This window comes from Cucurbita maxima, unplaced genomic scaffold (assembly GCF_002738345.1).
Source record: "Cucurbita maxima cultivar Rimu unplaced genomic scaffold, Cmax_1.0 Cma_Scf00097, whole genome shotgun sequence".
NCBI classification, from domain to species: domain Eukaryota; kingdom Viridiplantae; phylum Streptophyta; class Magnoliopsida; order Cucurbitales; family Cucurbitaceae; genus Cucurbita; species Cucurbita maxima.
The window spans coordinates 100,184-106,404 of NW_019272113.1; the positions used below are offsets into that span (position 1 = coordinate 100,184).

At 36.2% G+C, this 6,221-nt stretch overlaps 1 pseudogene; it reads left to right on the top strand.

Moving 5' to 3' along the window:
* Positions 1-273: 273 nt before the first annotated feature.
* LOC111473010 lies at positions 274-5,932 on the top strand (annotated as a pseudogene).
* The last annotated feature ends 289 nt before the right edge of the window (positions 5,933-6,221 follow it).

Consider the following 6,221-nt stretch of genomic DNA (forward strand, 5'->3'; position numbering starts at 1 on the left):
GTGTCTTATCTTATAAGATAGACTTAAATTTAAAAATGTTAGAAAGACAGAGTTAAATGATCATTGGATTTGATTAAATTTACCTACATGATATACCTAATTAAAAATGGTTAAACCATATAAAAACAATAATGGTTAAATAGAACAAGAATAAAGTATTACTTGATAAGTTAAAATTAGAGTTAGAAGGGTAAGCATTAACCTATAAATATCACTCCACACCTCCTCTATTTTCCTATCACTTGGTTCCTTTTTCTTTCTCTCAAGATTATCATGAACACTTGTATCATTAAATTTTCTTTGTCTCTTCTTGTAATCTTACATGTTTTTCTTTCCCTTCAACTTTTGTTTTTTAACCATGCCTCAGCTGCCGAATTTACATTCAATATTGTTACTCTCGGAGCTAAGCCCGATGAAAAGACCGATGCCTCATCTGTGCTTCAAACGACATGAGCTAAGGCCTGTGACTCATCTGAACCAGCCACTATTTACGTTCCCGATGGTATATTCTCCGTTCAAAGTGTGAGATTTAATGGGCCTTGTAAGAACAATGCTATTGCTGTTCTCATTGAGGGAACTCTTGTGGCTTCCTCGAACATTCAAGTTTTAGCTAATTCGAGTTCTTGAATTTTATTTAATCACATAAATGGGCTATCCATTACTGGCGATATTATTGATGGGCAAGGAACTCCCCTATGGAATTGTAAACACTCAGGGAAGAGTTGCCCCATTGGAGCCCGGGTATGCAGAATTTAAGTTGGCTCCATATAAAAAAAATTTGAAAATTTTTCTTTAACTTAAATTTGAATGAAAATGACTGGATGAATTACAATATTATTTTAAATTTTTACTAATTCGCTTTTGATTGTTTTGAATTGATAGTCTTCAAATAAATGATGGAAAGAATTTGAACATCAATGGATTATTATCTTCAATTAACAGCCAATTGTTCAGCATTGTAATGAACCGGTGCCAAAACGTGCATATGACAAGAGTGAATGTCTTGGCTGCATGCGATAGTCCAAACACTGATGGCATCCATGTGCGACAATCATCAGATGTGACCATCCTCAACTCAAACATTAGAAACGGTGACGACTGCATCTCCATCGGTCCAGGCACATCCAACATGTGGATCGAAAGTATTACATGTGGACCTGGACATGGAATCAGGTAACTAAAGATAGATTAGGATGAACATGTTTAGAAATGTTTTTTAAAGGGTTTAAATAAATTTGTCACATTAATTTTTAGAAGATAATCTAAACGTTAAATTAAATTTGAATGATTAAAATATATTCTAAAGTTATTTTGAACATGAGAAAAATGATTTAAATTATTTTAAAATTATTTTGGATAAAAATAGTTATATAATATATTAGGATAGAGTGAGGAAATTAAAGGTTAGAAAACATTTGATATTTTGTTGAATGTGTTTTTAGCATTGGGAGCTTAGGGATGGAGGCTGAGGAGGATGGAGTGCATAACGTTACAGTGAAATCATCTACATTCACAAGGACTCAGAATGGAGTAAGGATTAAGTCTTGGGGAAGACCAAGCAATGGATTCGCTACAAACGTTCATTTTCAACACATTATTATGGATAATGTGAAAAACCCAATCATAATTGATCAAAATTATTGTCCACATCTCAAAGAAGGTCGTGGTGAGGTATATTTCTTCATTAATCTCATACATGTTAATTTTTTTCTAATTATATTTAAACTTAAATTTTATAAATACAATTTAAATTTTAAATTTTATAAATAACTGATTTATTTTATCTTTAATTGTTTGAAATTTGTTTGTGTTTAAGATGGGTGTTAAATTATTAGTATTATTTTTTGGTACATTAAATTACTTTTATAGGTAATAAATTAGGGATGCTATTACTCTTGATGTTTTAAAGTGGTATGAAGCTTTTATGATTTTATTTTTAATTTATCCAAAATATCTAATATCATTGGAGATAATTGCTCTAACTTATATATACTATCTAGAAAATCTAAGACTATGCTTGATTTATATCTTATTATTTAATTCCTAATTTATATTTGGTTTTATACAATAATTTCATTGTTCTTCTTTATTTTAATAGGATTATGGAGTTAAAGTTAGCAAAGTAACATAGAAGACATCAAGAGAACTTCAGCCACTGAAATAGCAATCAATTTTGATTGTAGTCCAACAAATCATTGCACTGGATTAAAGCTAACTTTCGAGAATCTCATCGCTAAAGCTTCATGTAAAAATGCGGAAGGAACTACCTTTGGTGTGGTTGAACCTTCTAGTTGTTTAGCATCGACAAACTTTTATCCATATACTATAGACCCTTTAGGTTATTCTTAAACATGATCCGCTTGTATGTCAATCACATGTGGGACAATATTAAACTTTAAATAAAATAATCATAGTTATTATTAAAATTAAACAATTAATTACAAGGCTTTGAGGCATAAATCTTAACACTCTCGACCACCTAGATATTCTCACATTTTCTCTACGGTTTATGTTACCCTAGTTTATTTGAGTGGCCTAGAGCATAAATTGTAGCATCATGGTATCTACTTATTCCAACACTTGTTCTTAGCATGCCTTTCCTTATAAGGAATTTGATCAGGGTCAGTCTCAGTCAAGGCTCTACCTGCTCTACCATCTCGTATAGTAACACTTCAGGTTTAAGGGTCCATAATCTATCATCATGCAATAGACTCTAAGTTATTAGGTATGGTAACCAATTGTATCCTAATTAGTTCATAAGATAGTAACTGACATATGCATATAATTCACATAACAAGTGAGATCATGCCTACTAACCTTACAACTTACATACCTTGTCAAGGGGAGCTTAAGTCAAGCTACAGGCTATCACGGTCATGCTTGTCCAAGGTGTGTTGCCTACGGTCGCGTGTCAGATGTCCCAATCATGCTTGTTCATGACGTGTCTGTCCACAACCGCATGCCCATTCCAAACCCCTTTACTTACTTTCAAGTTAGATAGACATTTACTACTATTGTTGTGTTAGTACGGGGGTGTATGACCCGGCAACAAAATCATGTCTACACCCGTCAGGGCTAAAATGCTTCAAAATGTACTATAAGGTATGTGACTAGTCATCAATTCTTACTATTCAAGTTATATGCTATCAAAGTTGTGGTTGTTGCTTATTTTCTTTTAGCCTATACTATTGCTTTTTTCCAAAAAAAAAAAAAAAAAAAAAAAAAAAAAAAAAAAAATGCATTTCCTTCCTCACGATTTCTAAAACACTTTCTTTCAAACATGGCCAAGGTTCAATCAAAAGTCTTAATTGTATATGACTTATGATTTTCATACGAATGACTTGTTCACTGAGTTAGAATAAGTGTCGCATAATCGCTATCCCACTGCCACAATAGTGCGATTGTGATAAGTAGTATCAAAGCGAAGTTGGCTCCTTGAATCGTAGGACACAAACATGTTTGCTGCAAAAGAACTGGGCAAGTTCCAGACTAATCAATTGGTAAAGGTAAAAAATTAGTTACTCTACCTAACTGAAATTCCTGATGAATTGGGGCTTTTAAAAGCTCGCATAAATTTTATTTTCGCTAAAGCTGATAGGATCAACGAGCTGGTAGGTTGCCTTGAGAAGCTAATGTCCATGTATTAATGGTTAGGGTCAAGGCCCCAAAATTCAATGCCACAAGTGCTAGTGGCTCAAGGGAGATAAGTCGATGGGCTCTGTTGCTTGGATGGAAGAACATATCAAGGGCTTAGACAATACTAAACAAGCGATCGTTCAAATTGTCTAAAAAATATTTAAAATTTTGAGAGTAGCTTTTGGAGTGGTTAGGGATGAAGTGGCAGATTTGAGCGCTAGACAAGTCCTCACCATGAGAGAAATGGAGAATCAAGCCCTAGTTTAAGTTGTAGTACAATTCAACTAGATAAAGGTTTCGTAGCCCAAACCTTTTTATGGGGTTCGAGATGCCAAAGCTCTAGAGAACTTTATCTTTGACCTCGAATAGAATTTTCAAGCCAAAAATGTCGTAGCATAAGAAGTGAAAATTACATTGGCAAAAATTCATCTAGTCGATGATGCAATGTTTTGGTGGAGATCCAAGTACATCGACATTCAAGATGGTTGATGTATTGTGGACACTTGGGAGAGCTTAATGCAAGAACTCCTCTCTTAGTTCTTCCTAGAGAGTATCGAGATAATCACAAGAAGAAAGTTTGATTTTATTACCCTGCACAATGGATCCATCCTATGGGTGGGCATTGATTTTTTTGGTAGTCAGTGAAGCAAGCACGTACACCACAACCTTAGGTGACTACATGACCTGTGGGGCGGGCCCACCTATTAGAGAGAGTTCTTTGAGGTAGAGCCTAGAATAAGACCTTTGGTCACATGAGTAAGGATTGAGACTTGATAACTCTAAACAGACAAGCAAAATATTCACGAAATAAAACAAACAGAATTTAAAACATAAAGTTCATACATAACTTATTATGGTAAGGTACAAGCATGACTGTGACATCCCCCAACTTAATTAGTTGAAGTCCCTTTCTTCGAACTCTATAAATCTGAGGTGCGACTATCTTCAAGTCGTCAACACATTCCCGACTGATTTCTTCGTGCAACCTTCAAGATTTTGGTCCACCGAACTTGTGTGAGAAACCGCCATCTGCTCCTAATCACCCCTTTCTTGACGACAAATCGACGTTCCAAGTAACAAAGTCAGAAGTAAACCAGGCTCTGATACCACTTGTTGACTTCTGTCAATTGAGAGAGAAACATCAACGAAGTAAAAAACAACCAAAAGGAAAACTTCTCCGAATAAGAAAATAACTGAAAACAAAGGGAGAGAAAATATTTGCACTGAAGACCCTATTGATTTAATTTCTTATTAGTTGAGATATTTAAATAACAATTTACATCTAAAAATGGAAAGATGTGGTAAACTAATTCAGACGCATCCAATGGACGTGTACTTCCCACTCACTTTAATTGTGTGGGTTTAAAATTACCTAATAAAAAATAGTTAAATAAGAATTATGGATTACTCTCACTGAAAGGTAGGGATTTACCTAACAGGTAGGGATTTATCTAACACCTAATTCCCTCGAAATCTAAATTGTTCTACCCTCGGAATCTAAATTGTTCTAATGTCAGCTTGATCATGACTTGATCACCAGCTTGAAACTTTAATGCTCTTCATTTGCGGTCGGCCCACTTCTTCATTCTTCTGGAGGGTTTCTCTAAGTACGTTCGTGCTATTTCGGAGGTTTGCTTTCACTCTTTGGTGAAGTTGTACGCTTGAGGGCTTCTCCCAGCATAAGGGTGGTCAATGACATGGGGCATCAGTGGTTGTCTGTCGCATACTATTTCAAAAGGGGTTTTCCCTGTCGACGAGCTTTGTTGACAATTAAAGCTAAACTGAGAAACATCAAGCATATGAACCCAATTCTTCTGTCGCGCATCGATAAAATGACGTAAGAACTTCTCAAGAATACTGTTGAACCTTTCTGTTTGTCCATCAGTTTAGGGGTGATAACTCGAAGAGACGTTTAGGCTCGACCCCAATAGCTTGAACAATTCAGTTCAGAAGGTCCCTATGAATCTCGGAACACAATCGTTGACAATGCTGGTGGGAATGCCCCACAACTTGACTACGTGTGTCTGAAAAATAATTATGCGGTCGCTTCGGTCGAGCATGTCGGGACGGGACTGGTAGAGGTTCTAGTAGTTCCGCAATTTTGTTTTGTTCAACCTTGTCTTGTTGGCAGATAAGACAGGTCTTTGTGAACTGTATTGCATTGTTGTGGAGGTTCGACCAATACTACCCCTTTTTGGAGGGTATAGGTTCTCTGCCATCCGTTGTGGCCCGTCCATGTGTGTTGTGGCATTCTTTTAGTAGGAGTCTCCTCAAGTTCCCCGAACAGGGGACGTAGAGACAATTTCCTTTGGTGAAGTAAATTGTCTTCGACCCAAAACTGGCGAGTCTTCCCCTCTCTGGCTAACTGCATGATGGCTTGAGCGGCCAAGCCTTTGGCTAGATGTTCCTCGATACTTTCCCATATTGTTTCACTCAATTTACTTTCTTGTAGATGAGCTAACATGCACAGAGCCGCATGCTCGCTCTTTCGACTTAGAGCATCTGCAGCTTGGTTTGCTTTACCTGGCCTGTGTTCGAACTTGAAGTCAAATTCGGCCACGCATTCCTACCGATGCGCTTGCTTT